This window comes from Euprymna scolopes, unplaced genomic scaffold (genome assembly GCF_053919585.1).
Source record: "Euprymna scolopes isolate OS-2025 unplaced genomic scaffold, ASM5391958v1 sca1, whole genome shotgun sequence".
Lineage (NCBI taxonomy): Eukaryota > Metazoa > Mollusca > Cephalopoda > Sepiida > Sepiolidae > Euprymna > Euprymna scolopes.
In genome coordinates, this window is record NW_027633102.1 from 1,882,163 (window position 1) to 1,897,162 (window position 15,000).

At 60.5% G+C, this 15,000-nt stretch overlaps 2 non-coding genes and 1 pseudogene across 2 annotated transcripts in view; all 3 read left to right on the forward strand.

The window, feature by feature from the left end:
* Positions 1 to 7,866: 7,866 nt before the first annotated feature.
* LOC145273466 (small subunit ribosomal RNA) lies at positions 7,867 to 10,237 on the forward strand (annotated as a pseudogene).
* A 395-nt stretch (positions 10,238 to 10,632) lies between these two features.
* Positions 10,633 to 10,790, forward strand: LOC145273351 (5.8S ribosomal RNA). The gene has a single exon (XR_013866344.1). It is a non-coding gene; the product is annotated as a 5.8S ribosomal RNA (ribosomal RNA).
* A 593-nt stretch (positions 10,791 to 11,383) lies between these two features.
* The window catches only part of LOC145273620 (large subunit ribosomal RNA), a 5,728-nt gene continuing 2,111 nt past the window's right edge, over positions 11,384 to 15,000 (forward strand). The window contains exon 1 of the ribosomal RNA XR_013866441.1: positions 11,384 to 15,000. This exon is cut by the window's right edge and continues 2,111 nt beyond it. This is a non-coding gene — a ribosomal RNA (large subunit ribosomal RNA).

Genomic DNA, 15,000 nt, shown 5'->3' on the forward strand with positions numbered 1-15,000 from the left:
AAAAACCCCAACTCTATTAAGATTTTCGATAGTTGGAAAATAATAATAAATTAAGATTTTCGATAGATTGAAAATAATGATAAATTGATTTTAGCAGGGCTGCTGAGTTAGCTTATAGGAGCGAGCTAAAGTAAGAAAGAAACACGCCGAAACACACCGACCGGCACCCCCGACGACGACCACGGGTAAACGGCGGGACTTTGCCGCCTCTTAAGCAAGTTTGACTGACGACTACCACGGCTATTCGGCTAGGTAGGTAGGTAGTCCTCCTCCTCGGCCACCTAGCCGTCGTCGTCGTCGATCGAGCGACCGGGTATATTCAAGACGCCTCTACCGACACCACCACACCAGCGGGCAGTTTAGCGAGCTTGCCAACTCCTCTGCCTCCTCAAGCGCTTCCAGACGCCTACCGACACCACATGCTGCTGGCTGGCTGTCTGTTGTTACAATGGAATTTAAAAAAAAAAACAAACAAAAAACCCCAACTCTATTAAGATTTTCGATAGTTGGAAAATAATAATAAATTAAGATTTTCGATAGATTGAAAATAATGATAAATTGATTTTAGCAGGGCTGCTGAGTTAGCTTATAGGAGCGAGCTAAAGTAAGAAAGAAACACGCCGAAACACACCGACCGGCACCCCCGACGACGACCACGGGTAAACGGCGGGACTAACTGTGACTCTCTTAAGGTGTGAGGAGGCTTTGCCTCTTAAGCAAGTTTGACTGACGCCTACCGACACCGGTCAGGTCGGCGAGGCTCCCGGCGGCCCCGAGCGGGACCACAGGTTGCGGAAGGCGTCCAAGTGAGCGGCGGCGACGCCAGGAGGCCCCCGGGGTCGACTCCGCGGCCCCCGGGTCGGTGTGCGGGCCTCCAGAGCTCGATAAAGTAGTGGTGTCGCTAGCGGTCGAGAAGGCACTTTTCGACGCCTACTGCCACCCCCACATGGCGGTAGGCGCAAAACTGGAAAATCGCCGACCAGAAATGTCGCTTCGTATAATCGACGTTTTTTTTGACCACCATTTTCAGGTGTCGGAGGTGGGTCTGGACGAATACCAACACCATTTCTGGGGTTTCACAACCGCCCGGCTTCTCCGACATATGTTGGAAAGGAGTAGCGATCGAGCGAAGGGGGCTGTCGGTAGGCGGCCGCGGGTTGCATGTGTGCCCGGGACAGCACCCCCATCCAACTAAGGGGTGTCCCCCGGGGGCCAGGGGGACCTCGTCCAGGTCGGCCGGGCGCTTCCAGACGCCTACCGACACCGGTCAGGTCGGCGAGGCTCCCGGCGGCCCCGAGCGGGACCACAGGTTGCGGAAGGCGTCCAAGTGAGCGGCGGCGACGCCAGGAGGCCCCCGGGGTCGACTCCGCGGCCCCCGGGTCGGTGTGCGGGCCTCCAGAGCTCGATAAAGTAGTGGTGTCGCTAGCGGTCGAGAAGGCACTTTTCGACGCCTACTGCCACCCCCACATGGCGGTAGGCGCAAAACTGGAAAATCGCCGACCAGAAATGTCGCTTCGTATAATCGACGTTTTTTTTGACCACCATTTTCAGGTGTCGGAGGTGGGTCTGGACGAATACCAACACCATTTCTGGGGTTTCACAACCGCCCGGCTTCTCCGACATATGTTGGAAAGGAGTAGCGATCGAGCGAAGGGGGCTGTCGGTAGGCGGCCGCGGGTTGCATGTGTGCCCGGGACAGCACCCCCATCCAACTAAGGGGTGTCCCCCGGGGGCCAGGGGGACCTCGTCCAGGTCGGCCGGGCGCTTCCAGACGCCTACCGACACCGGTCAGGTCGGCGAGGCTCCCGGCGGCCCCGAGCGGGACCACAGGTTGCGGAAGGCGTCCAAGTGAGCGGCGGCGACGCCAGGAGGCCCCCGGGGTCGACTCCGCGGCCCCCGGGTCGGTGTGCGGGCCTCCAGAGCTCGATAAAGTAGTGGTGTCGCTAGCGGTCGAGAAGGCACTTTTCGACGCCTACTGCCACCCCCACATGGCGGTAGGCGCAAAACTGGAAAATCGCCGACCAGAAATGTCGCTTCGTATAATCGACGTTTTTTTTGACCACCATTTTCAGGTGTCGGAGGTGGGTCTGGACGAATACCAACACCATTTCTGGGGTTTCACAACCGCCCGGCTTCTCCGACATATGTTGGAAAGGAGTAGCGATCGAGCGAAGGGGGCTGTCGGTAGGCGGCCGCGGGTTGCATGTGTGCCCGGGACAGCACCCCCATCCAACTAAGGGGTGTCCCCCGGGGGCCAGGGGGACCTCGTCCAGGTCGGCCGGGCGCTTCCAGACGCCTACCGACACCGGTCAGGTCGGCGAGGCTCCCGGCGGCCCCGAGCGGGACCACAGGTTGCGGAAGGCGTCCAAGTGAGCGGCGGCGACGCCAGGAGGCCCCCGGGGTCGACTCCGCGGCCCCCGGGTCGGTGTGCGGGCCTCCAGAGCTCGATAAAGTAGTGGTGTCGCTAGCGGTCGAGAAGGCACTTTTCGACGCCTACTGCCACCCCCACATGGCGGTAGGCGCAAAACTGGAAAATCGCCGACCAGAAATGTCGCTTCGTATAATCGACGTTTTTTTTGACCACCATTTTCAGGTGTCGGAGGTGGGTCTGGACGAATACCAACACCATTTCTGGGGTTTCACAACCGCCCGGCTTCTCCGACATATGTTGGAAAGGAGTAGCGATCGAGCGAAGGGGGCTGTCGGTAGGCGGCCGCGGGTTGCATGTGTGCCCGGGACAGCACCCCCATCCAACTAAGGGGTGTCCCCCGGGGGCCAGGGGGACCTCGTCCAGGTCGGCCGGGCGCTTCCAGACGCCTACCGACACCGGTCAGGTCGGCGAGGCTCCCGGCGGCCCCGAGCGGGACCACAGGTTGCGGAAGGCGTCCAAGTGAGCGGCGGCGAGAAGCGGAGGCCCCCGGGGTCGACTCCGCGGCCCCCGGGTCGGTGTGCGGGCCTCCAGAGCTCGATAAAGTAGTGGTGTCGCTAGCGGTCGAGAAGGCACTTTTCGACGCCTACTGCCACCCCCACATGGCGGTAGGCGCAAAACTGGAAAATCGCCGACCAGAAATGTCGCTTCGTATAATCGACGTTTTTTTTGACCACCATTTTCAGGTGTCGGAGGTGGGTCTGGACGAATACCAACACCATTTCTGGGGTTTCACAACCGCCCGGCTTCTCCGACATATGTTGGAAAGGAGTAGCGATCGAGCGAAGGGGGCTGTCGGTAGGCGGCCGCGGGTTGCATGTGTGCCCGGGACAGCACCCCCATCCAACTAAGGGGTGTCCCCCGGGGGCCAGGGGGACCTCGTCCAGGTCGGCCGGGCGCTTCCAGACGCCTACCGACACCGGTCAGGTCGGCGAGGCTCCCGGCGGCCCCGAGCGGGACCACAGGTTGCGGAAGGCGTCCAAGTGAGCGGCGGCGACGCCAGGAGGCCCCCGGGGTGGACTCCGCGGCCCCCGGGTCGGTGTGCGGGCCTCCAGAGCTCGATAAAGTAGTGGTGTCGCTAGCGGTCGAGAAGGCACTTTTCGACGCCTACTGCCACCCCCACATGGCGGTAGGCGCAAAACTGGAAAATCGCCGACCAGAAATGTCGCTTCGTATAATCGACGTTTTTTTTGACCACCATTTTCAGGTGTCGGAGGTGGGTCTGGACGAATACCAACACCATTTCTGGGGTTTCACAACCGCCCGGCTTCTCCGACATATGTTGGAAAGGAGTAGCGATCGAGCGAAGGGGGCTGTCGGTAGGCGGCCGCGGGTTGCATGTGTGCCCGGGACAGCACCCCCATCCAACTAAGGGGTGTCCCCCGGGGGCCAGGGGGACCTCGTCCAGGTCGGCCGGGCGCTTCCAGACGCCTACCGACACCGGTCAGGTCGGCGAGGCTCCCGGCGGCCCCGAGCGGGACCACAGGTTGCGGAAGGCGTCCAAGTGAGCGGCGGCGACGCCAGGAGGCCCCCGGGGTCGACTCCGCGGCCCCCGGGTCGGTGTGCGGGCCTCCAGAGCTCGATAAAGTAGTGGTGTCGCTAGCGGTCGAGAAGGCACTTTTCGACGCCTACTGCCACCCCCACATGGCGGTAGGCGCAAAACTGGAAAATCGCCGACCAGAAATGTCGCTTCGTATAATCGACGTTTTTTTTGACCACCATTTTCAGGTGTCGGAGGTGGGTCTGGACGAATACCAACACCATTTCTGGGGTTTCACAACCGCCCGGCTTCTCCGACATATGTTGGAAAGGAGTAGCGATCGAGCGAAGGGGGCTGTCGGTAGGCGGCCGCGGGTTGCATGTGTGCCCGGGACAGCACCCCCATCCAACTAAGGGGTGTCCCCCGGGGGCCAGGGGGACCTCGTCCAGGTCGGCCGGGCGCTTCCAGACGCCTACCGACACCGGTCAGGTCGGCGAGGCTCCCGGCGGCCCCGAGCGGGACCACAGGTTGCGGAAGGCGTCCAAGTGAGCGGCGGCGACGCCAGGAGGCCCCCGGGGTCGACTCCGCGGCCCCCGGGTCGGTGTGCGGGCCTCCAGAGCTCGATAAAGTAGTGGTGTCGCTAGCGGTCGAGAAGGCACTTTTCGACGCCTACTGCCACCCCCACATGGCGGTAGGCGCAAAACTGGAAAATCGCCGACCAGAAATGTCGCTTCGTATAATCGACGTTTTTTTTGACCACCATTTTCAGGTGTCGGAGGTGGGTCTGGACGAATACCAACACCATTTCTGGGGTTTCACAACCGCCCGGCTTCTCCGACATATGTTGGAAAGGAGTAGCGATCGAGCGAAGGGGGCTGTCGGTAGGCGGCCGCGGGTTGCATGTGTGCCCGGGACAGCACCCCCATCCAACTAAGGGGTGTCCCCCGGGGGCCAGGGGGACCTCGTCCAGGTCGGCCGGGCGCTTCCAGACGCCTACCGACACCGGTCAGGTCGGCGAGGCTCCCGGCGGCCCCGAGCGGGACCACAGGTTGCGGAAGGCGTCCAAGTGAGCGGCGGCGACGCCAGGAGGCCCCCGGGGTCGACTCCGCGGCCCCCGGGTCGGTGTGCGGGCCTCCAGAGCTCGATAAAGTAGTGGTGTCGCTAGCGGTCGAGAAGGCACTTTTCGACGCCTACTGCCACCCCCACATGGCGGTAGGTGTAAAATCGGAATAGACCGGACCAGGAATGTCGAGGGGGAAAAAAATGACAAAGTCCTGGTGTGCCTAGGCGTCGAGAAGGCACTTTGCGACGCCTACCGACATCCCCATGTGGCAGTAGGCGTAAAACTGGAAAATCGCCGACCAGAAATGTCGCTTCGTATAATCGACGTTTTTTTTGACCACCATTTTCAGGTGTCGGAGGTGGGTCTGGACGAATACCAACACCATTTCTGGGGTTTTCCAGTTTGAAAGTTTTATAAAACATGTTCGGTAGGAAGCACACTTTGGTGTGTCGGTTCGTCGGAGCAGCGACTCTTTGCCTCGTGGTGGTCCGGAACGTCTCTACGGGCTTGTCGCAAAGGCGTCAGAAAGTGGCATCTCCGCCGCCTAGGGCTGTCACCGTTATCGCTGTCGCCGCGCTCCAACTTGTTTTGATCCGCCGCCTTCGTTCCTGCCAACCGTGCGCCCGCTCATCGTCGTTAGGTTATAATACGTGGTACGTGTGTGTGCTTCTCCGTGGACCTAGGGCTGCTCGACGTGTCGAACGATATGTTGGAACAACTAACGGCTCCTTTTCCTGGTTCCATAGTCGTCGTGGTACCCGCGTCGTCAGCCATATCTATGTCCACCATGTTTAGCCGATACGTTTGCTGCAGCTTCTGCTTCCGCCTCAGCGTTCGCCGCTCTCAGCCGCCGCTGTTGTTGCTGCCGTTCTGCCATTCAACCACTACCTGCGAATCTTTCGATGATCGGCCGAACGACCCATCGCTGTGCGACCGATAAATCCTCCGGATTAGGGAGAAACGCCGCCGCTCTCTGCCGCCGTCGAACGGAAAAACGTACATTGTAACGAACGAACGAACGAACGAACGAATTAACGAACGAGCGAACAAACAAACAAAAATAGCCGCGGGGGATGCACTATGTAGATCCTGATCCCCTTGTAACCATACGTACGTTGTTCGATGCTCTCCCGTCCTGGAAGTCGCCGCAGCAAACAGGAGGATGAGCAGCAGCAGGCGCCGCCGCCGTAACCGCCGCCTGCCTGCCGCCTCCTACTCCTGTCAGCGTCCGATCTCACAGCCGTGTGAACGTTCGCTGACACCCGATTTCTTTCCGTCTGGCAAAACCTTGGACGTCCCGCTCGCGGTACACGTGCTGCAGCGACTTCTCGTCCGACAACGCATAAGCGTCGACGTCTGCCGCCGCATCTTCTGATACGTGGACGGTGATAGCGCTAGTCCCTTCTTGCGCCACCTCCACCTTTGTTAGCGCCAAAGAAGATCGATCGAGCAGTCGTGGTCGCAGTCGATTAACCCGTTTTCACCGTCCGCAGTTCCCAAGCCGCCGATCAAGTCGTTGCTCTTCTTGTTCGTTCTTCCCATACCGTCGATTTGCACGGCTGCCGGATGAGCCATCCTCTGTCCGGCGAAGCGCTCACGTCAGTGATCGATACTTGCACCGACAGTCCTCCCGCTCGCGACTCGGTGCTCGAATCGGACTCGTTCGTTTTTATCTCGATGCGATTGTGAAAAGGGGGACCGGTCGTCAATGTCGTGTGTGTCGACGATGTTGTTCGCCCGGTCCGCCGCGTTGTTGTCGTTTTTTTTTTTTTTTTTTTCCCCTAACGTTCGCCGTCGCACGGACGAAAGGGTGAGAAAAAAAAAAAAGCTCGAAAAAGCCGCCCAAAAAAATCGGACCGAGGAGCCGCTTGCGAGAACGCGCCATGTGCACGTTGTCTCTCCTCGGTTTTCCGAGCACGAACACGACGCCGGTCGGTCGGTCGGTCGACGAAGGCGACGACGAAGGTGACGGGAAAATTTACGCCGCCGCTGCCCTGGTCCAGCTCCTCCCCGATGACGGCTGTGATGTTGACGTTGACGTTGGCGACGACGACGACGACGACGGAGACGACGACGACGACGAGACGGCATCGATGGCGACCACGATGACGACGACCTCGACGAGTTCAGTCTGCACCTTGACCTCCGATGTCCGTGTGCACTGCCGTCGTGCTGTTTGTCGTTTGTCGTATGTATCGCTGTCAAGGGTGCCGTTGTCGTTGTTGTTGTCGACGTTGTTGCTTGCTCTCTCGTCTCGGTCGGTTGGTACGTTGATGACGACGACGACGACGACGAAGACGACGACGACGACGACGAGACGGCATCGATGGCGACCACGATGACGACGACCTCGACGATTCCAGTCTGCACCTTGACCTCCGATGTCCGTGTGCACTGCCGTCGTGCTGTTTGTCGTTTGTCGTATGTATCGCTGTCAAGGGTGCCGTTGTCGATGTTGTTGTTGTCGACGCTGTCGTCTGTTCTCTCTTCTCGGCCGGCTGTGACGTGGACGTTGACGACGACGACGACGAGACGGAATCGATGGCGACCACGATGACGACGACCTCGGCGAGTTCAGTCTGCACCTTGACCCTCGATGTCCGTGTGCACTGCCGTCGTGCTGCTTGTCGTTTGTCGTATGTATCGCTGTCAAGGGTGCCGTTGTCGTTGTTGTTGTCGACGTTGGTCGCTTTCGTTCTTTGAGTCTCGGTCTCGGTCCAAGTCAGGGGAGAAACAAAAAAGAGGCCATCAGCGCGGGCAGCGCGCTTCTACTGACGGCGAACCCCCTCGAAAAATAAATAAACACGTGCCCGTCGTTGTAGTTGTCTGTCTTATGTCGGTCGGTCGGTCGGTCGGTCTGTCGTTCTGTCGAAACAAAGTCCCAAATTCCAACGATACCTGGTTGATCCTGCCAGTAGTCATATGCTTGTCTCAAAGCTTAAGCCATGCAAGTGTAAGTTCACGCCACGCATTAGAACGGGCGAAACCGCGAATGGCTCAGGAACCGGACCTAATCCTCGGGACCGTATTCCTCCTCGGAGGCGATGGATAACTGTGGCAATTCTAGAGCTAATACATGTGACACAGGCCGCGATCGGTCGGCGCGCCGTCGTCGCCACGCCTCGCGCGCTGGCACCCGCGTCGGCCGTTCCGGGTCGCGGCGCTACATATTAGACTGAGACCGATGCGCGTCATTCCGTCCTCCCGTCGTCGGCGTTCCCGCTCGCGGGTCCGTTCGGTGGCGGGGCTCATAGGGCGGCGCGCTCCGCTTTGGTGACTCTGGATAACTCACTGGTCGATCGCACGAGCTTTCACGCCCGGCGACGGGTCTCTCGAGGGTCCGCCCTATCAACTGTCGACGGTCGGTTAAGTGCCTACCGTGGTTACTACGGGTAACGGGGAATCGGGGTTCGATTCCGGAGAGGGAGCATGCGAAACGGCTACCACATCCAAGGAAGGCAGCAGGCGCGCAAATTACCCACTCCCGGCACGGGGAGGTAGTGACGAAAAATAACGACGCGGGACTCTGTCGAGGCCCCGCGATCGGAATGAGTACACTTCAAATCCGTTAACGAGGACCAACCGGAGGGCAAGTCTGGTGCCAGCAGCCGCGGTAATTCCAGCTCCGGTAGCGTATATTAAAGTTGTTGCGGTTAAAAAGCTCGTAGTCCGAACTCGGGTTCGTGGTCGCGCAAGCGGCCCCGGGGCGGCGGCGCCATCGTCCGTCGTTGACTTTGGTCGTCCGTTCGCATTCCCGGCCCTTTCCGCCGGTGTCAACCGCTAGCATACCCGCCACGCGGTCCTGCCGGCGAGGTGGACGAGGAGGTCGTGATCGGGATCCGGGAAAAAAAAAACAAGTGGTCGTCGGTTCGGTTCCGGGAGTAGTCTAACGGGGGGGTGCTACGTGTGTGTGTTTGGGTGCGTTCATTCGCATCCCCGCACTCTGACCCCCGCGCTTCTCTCCCTCTCCCTTTCCGCGCGTTCCTCTTTTTTTTTGAACCCCCCGGTCCGCTCCGAGTCCCTGCTTCGTGTCTTGTCTGCGCGCGTGTTGCGGTCGGCGGTTTCTCCTCCAAGGGTGCTCTTAACCGAGTGTCCGCGGCGGCCGGTACGTTCACTTTGAAAAAATTAGAGTGCTCAGAGCGGGCTGTTCAAGCTTGCATACGATAAGCATGGAATGATGGAAGAGGGCCTCGTCTACGTCTGTCGGTCTCCGTCTACGGCGAGGCAATGATCGAAGGGAGCGGTCGGGGCCACTCGTATTGCGACGTTAGAGGTGAAATTCTTGGATCGTCGCAAGACGAACTGCAGCGATGGCGTGTGGCAAGCACGTTTTCCTCGATCAAGAGCGAAAGTCGGAGGTTCGAAGACGATCAGATACCGTCGTAGTTCCGACCGTAAACGATGCCGACCGGCGATCCGCCGGCGTTCGCTTCCATGACCCGGCGGGTAGCCTGCGGGAAACCAGAGTTCGGTTCCGGGGGGAGTATGGTTGCAAAGCTGAAACTTAAAGGAATTGACGGAAGGGCACCACCAGGAGTGGAGCCTGCGGCTTAATTTGACTCAACACGGGAAAACTCACCCGGTCCGGACACCGGTAGGATTGACAGATCGATAGCTCTTTCTCGATTCGGTGGGTGGTGGTGCATGGCCGTTCTTAGTTGGTGGAGCGATCCGTCTGGTTGATTCCGATAACGAACGAGACTCCGGCCTGCTAACTAGTGCGCCGATGTCAGTGATTTTTACGGCGGGCTCGGCGTCCTCCGTGGCGCTCGGGTCCGGGTCGGTTTTCTCACGCACTTCTTAGAGGGACGGGTGGCAGAAAGCCACACGAGGCGGAGCGATAACAGGTCTGTGATGCCCTTAGATGTCCGGGGCCGCACGCGCGCTACACTGGAGGTATCAGCGGGGACTTCGCCCCGGCCCGAGAGGGTTGGGAAACCTCTGAACCACCTCCCGTGATAGGGATCGGGGCCTGTAACCAACCCCGTGAACGAGGAATTCCCGGTAGGCGCGGGTCAACAGCCCGCGTCGATCACGTCCCTGCCCTTTGTACACACCGCCCGTCGCTACTACCGATCGAACGGTCCGGTGAGGTCCTCGGATCTGGCCGACGACGCCGCCGGGCAGTGCGCGACGTGTCCGTCACGACACTCGTGCATCTACGCCTCGGCGTTCGATGCCTGGAGAAGACGACCGAACCCGATCGTTTAGAGGAAGTAAAAGTCGTAACAAGGTTTCCGTAGGTGAACCTGCGGAAGGATCATTACCGTTTTCCCGTTCGAGACTGGTTTGTTGTTTTCCGGCCTACCTCCTCTGTCTGTCGGCGTCAACGCCTCGAATGCGCGCAAACAAACCTATAAAAGGCGGAGCGAGAGATAGATTTGTGGTGACGCGGAGGTTTTTAAAGCCCCAGCTCTTCTTGCTTGCTTCCGCGTCTTACCACCTGTTTGTTTTTTCGCCCACCGCAAGTGATGGCCGCTTCTTCTTTGCCTTGTCGCCGCTTTATCGTTTTTTGTTTTTTTGCAGCCGCTGTGCCACCGCCGCTAGCTAAAAACAAACTACTCGCGACATTGCAATGCCGTCACGCCTCCTCGCACAGACCTCCTCGCACACTACTAAATCTATATAAACAAAAACTAATATAAAAAAACCCAAGTGCTGAACCCTGGACGGGGGATCACTCGGCTCGTCCGTCGATGAAGAGCGCGGCCAGCCGCGAGAACTGATGCGAATTGCAGGACTCAGTGAACATCGACACCTCGAACGCACATTGCGGCCCCGAGATCCCTTGTCTCGGGGCCACGTCCGGTCGAGAGGCGGAACGTTACATGTCTTTCTCCGTTAACGAAACGACATCTTGCCGTCCCCGTGCCCGCCCGGTCCTCGGCACGGTGGTAACCGGGACGTCGCAGGAGCGAGTGACGAGGGGGAAGAAAAATAAAAAAAGAATTGACTCCTTTCAATGTCTTTTTTTTTTTTAAAACCCTCTCCGGCCTCCTCCTTCGTCTCCCGCTGGCAGACCGCGGAGTCTTTTCCCTTTTCGACCGCGTGAAGAAACACTGTGGAGGAGGAGCAGGAGGAGTCTGTCCGAAAGCAGCCGAAGGGAGAACAAAACAAAAAAAAAGCACCGACCTAACCGACTGCCGACGTAAGCGCCGCCTGCTCGTCTCGCTCTCTGCCTCATGAAGGTGTCTCTCAGCGACGCCTCGAGCAGCGCGACGAGCACGGCCGTCGCACCGTAAAAAGGTGGCCGCGTCGTAGGCAACGTCGGATGGGGAGGACCCAGGCTTTTTTTTAATTGTTGGCTTCTTCATTTTCGGTCGGACGGGCGCTATATCGGCCAGCCGTCGTCACACGGAGGGTACCGATCGAGATTCCTCTCCTCCAAACACCACACTCTACTAAAAACCGCCGCCCTCGGCTCGGACGAGACGACCCGCTGAACTTAAGCATATCGCTAAGCGGAGGAAAAGAAACCAACCGGGATTCCCTTAGTAACGGCGAGTGAACCGGGAGAAGCCCAACGCCGAATCCCGTCGCAAGTAAAAGGCTTCGGGACGTGTGGCGCATGGGTCGAAGGCAGCCGTTCGTTTTCGTCTCGCATAGTTCGGAGTTCCCTCGATCGGGGCCGCCCGCGGCGGGTGCCAGGCCCATTCGGTGCGGACGGCGAGCGACGGCCTTCGATCCGAGAGTCGGGTTGCTTGGGAACGCAGCCCAAATCGGGTGGTAAGCTCCATCCAAGGCTAAATACCGGGACGAGTCCGATAGTCGACAAGTACCGTGAGGGAAAGTTGAAAAGAACTTTGGAGAGAGAGTTCAAGAGAACGTGAAACCGCCCAGGGGTAAACGGGTGGGACCGCTCACCGCGATCGCGGGGGGACTCAGTCCGGTGCTGCCTAGGCTCGAGCCCAAACTCGATGTGTGTTCTTGAAAGAGAGGCCGTCGCGGCACAGGTCGTCGTTCGTCGTGTCCGCGGGGGACTCGTTCCCCGCGGTTCCAGCTTTTGTGCCCGCGTCGCCGACGAAGGAGACGGGCCGCGTGGATAGCGGGAAGGGAAACGTGGTGACGACCGTGGCGTCGGTAGGTGGCTGCGTCGGTTGGCTGCGACGGAGGGGACTCGTCCTCTCGATCGCTGCTGCCGCCGGGCCCTAACCCGCCGCATCCGTCGCCGCCGCTTCTTCTTTCCTCCTGCTCCCTCCGCGCGCGACTCCGCTGCACCCGTCCCCTTCATCATCGCTCGGCGTAATCATGGCGCGGGCGCTTCGGCGCGACCTCCGCGCGGCCGGCACCGGACGCACTTCCCCTCCGGTCCGTCGTCGCGACCCGTTCCCGGCGTGCAGGTCGAACACGCGGGTTTTTTTCCGTAGGCGGCAGGCGTTTCATCACCCTGAAAACCCCCGTCTTCCCACCTTGTGAAGTCGGGGGCCACCGGCCGTCGGGCCCGCGAACGTAACTGCCCCTTTCTGCCGGGAACGGAGGAAATCTGACACGATCCGTTACACGTGGCGAGCCGGTCCGTTTTGATCCCGCCGGAAGTCGCGTGCGGGCGACGCACTCTGTGTGTCGCTCCTTAGGCGCCCCACCGTCTCGGGCGCGTGCGCGATGAGAGGCGGGATAGGACTGGCGCGGCCTCGCCGTCACGCACCTCGCCGACGTTTCGGGTTCTTGTCGGGGGCAACCCCGCCCGCGCCCGTTTCCGTTTCCGGAGAGGTCGCTCGGCGACGCTTTTTTACTCGAGCCGCCCGCCACCCCGGGTCAGCGACGTGCATCGGCAACCCACCCGACCCGTCTTGAAACACGGACCGAGGAGTCCTGGCCGTTCGCGAGTCGTAGGGGCCACCTCTGACTAACCCCGAAGGCGAAGCGAAAGCGAGAGAGCGTGTAGGAGGGCGTCGATCGGGAGAGGTGTCGTGGCAAAGTCGTCCGGGGGTCGTCGGGGGGTGTCGTCGGTCTCGTGCCGTCGTCTTCTCCTCGCCTCACCCGCCTCCGAGCCGTGCCCGATCCCGCCGGCGCGGCGTTTTCGGCCTTCCGCCGTCGCTGCTGCGGTGCCCGCAACTTTTCCTTTTTTCTCTCTTCCCGAGAGAGATAGGAGAGGGAAGGCTCGTGGCTGACGTGCGGTTGTTTTTCCCTCCTCCCCGAGAGGGGACCGGCGCATCATCCAAAAAGGGGAATTGCCGGGCGCCAGCTTCCATATCCTCCTTCCGCCCATCGGTGAGATCCCGCGGCTTGAACTAGTCCTATTTTGTCGTCGAGTTTAGGCGCTGCGCGCGGGCGCATCACCCCCGGGTCGGTTTCCCCTTTTTCCGAGTACGACTCGGCCGACTCTGGCGTAGCGAGCGACCAGGGACCCGAAAGATGGCGATCCACGCCCGGTCGGGATGAAGCCAGAGGAAACTCTGGTGGAAGTCCGAAGCGCCTCTGACGTGCAAATCGATCGTCGGAACCGGGTGTAGGGGCGAAAGACCAATCGAGCCGTCTAGTAGCTGGTTCCCTCCGAAGTTTCCCTCAGGATAGCTGGCGCTCGATCGTCGCAATTCCATCCGGTAAAGCGAACGATTGGAGGCCCCGGGGCCGTTCACGGCCTCGACCTACTCTCGAACTCGGAACGGGTGGAACGGGCCGACTCTCCCGAACGACGGAGCCGACCCATCCGGCCGCCGCCGCCAGCACGCTTCGCTGGGCGGTTGGTCACCTCGAATGCGAGTGCCAAGTGGGCCACTTTTGGTAAGCAGAACTGGCGCTGTGGGATGAACCAAACGTCCGGCTAAGGTGCCTAACGCGACGCCCATGAGATCCCCGAAAGGGTGTCGGTCGATATAGACAGCAGGACGGTGGCCACGGAAGTCGGAATCCGCTAAGGAGTGTGTAACAACTCACCTGCCGAATCGACCGGCCCCGAAAATGGATGGCGCTGGAGCGACGGACCGATGCCGGACCGTCGCGGCGAGGAGCGATGAACTTTCGCGCCGAAACGATGCCGCGACGAGTAGGAGGGCGCCGCGGCGAGCACGGAAGCCTAGGGCGCGAGCCCGGGTGGAGCCGACCGCGGGTGCAGATCTCGGTGGTAGTAGCAAATATTCGAACGAGACCTTCGAAGACCGAAGTGGAGAAGGGTTCCGTGCCAACGGCGGTCGAGCACGGGTCAGTCGGTCCTAAGACGCGGGCGAAAGTCTTCCCGAAAGGCGCCGGATCCGTTATGAAAGGTGAAAGGAAAGCGAATCGAATCGAATCGAATCAAAAGCCCAAACAAAAAAAAAGCGGCCGGCCTCCCGTCGAAAGGGAATCGGGTTAATATTCCCGAACCCGGACTCGGAGAGGGCCCGGGGGTGGCGACGCTGTCGGCAGCGATGTCGGCGGCGCCCGTCGCTTCCCGGGCGAAACCGCGGTGACGCAAGCGAGCCCGGAGACGTCGCCGGGAGCCCCGGGAAGAGTTCTCTCTTCTTCGTAAAGGACCATGTCCGTGGAATCGGCTCGTCCGGAGATACGGAAAAGGTACCTGTAGAGCGCCGCGGCTCGGGCGGCGTCCGGTGCGCTTTCGGCGGCCCTGGAAAATCCGGGTCCGGTTTTCGCAGCTCTCGAGTCGGTCCGTACCCACCATCCGCAGCAGGTCTCCAAGGTGTACAGCCTCTCGTCGATGGCATCAATGTAGGTAAGGGAAGTCGGCAAAATGGATCCGTACCTTCGGAAGAAGGATTGGCTCCGAGGACCGGGTCGGTCGGGCCGTGCCCGCGCGAAGCGAGGAACCGGTACGGGGCTGTAGCGTTCGCTCCGTTCGCGCTTTGCGGCGAAGGCATAGGGGCCGCGGCGGTCCGTTGTGCGGCGGCGTGTTCCGGTCAAGCGGTCGCGGTCAAGCGAGCGTGTGTTGCGGGTCGGAGAGCGATACGGGTGGGAGTCCGCCGTCGGGCGGCAGGAGTGTGGCGTCGACCAAAAACGGCGGGGGACCGTCGGCGGGGGTCGTCTTTCTGGCGGCGGCGGTTCAAGCGGCTTTTCTGCGGGGTGCTTCGCTCCGGGGTCGGGGTGGCGGCGGGC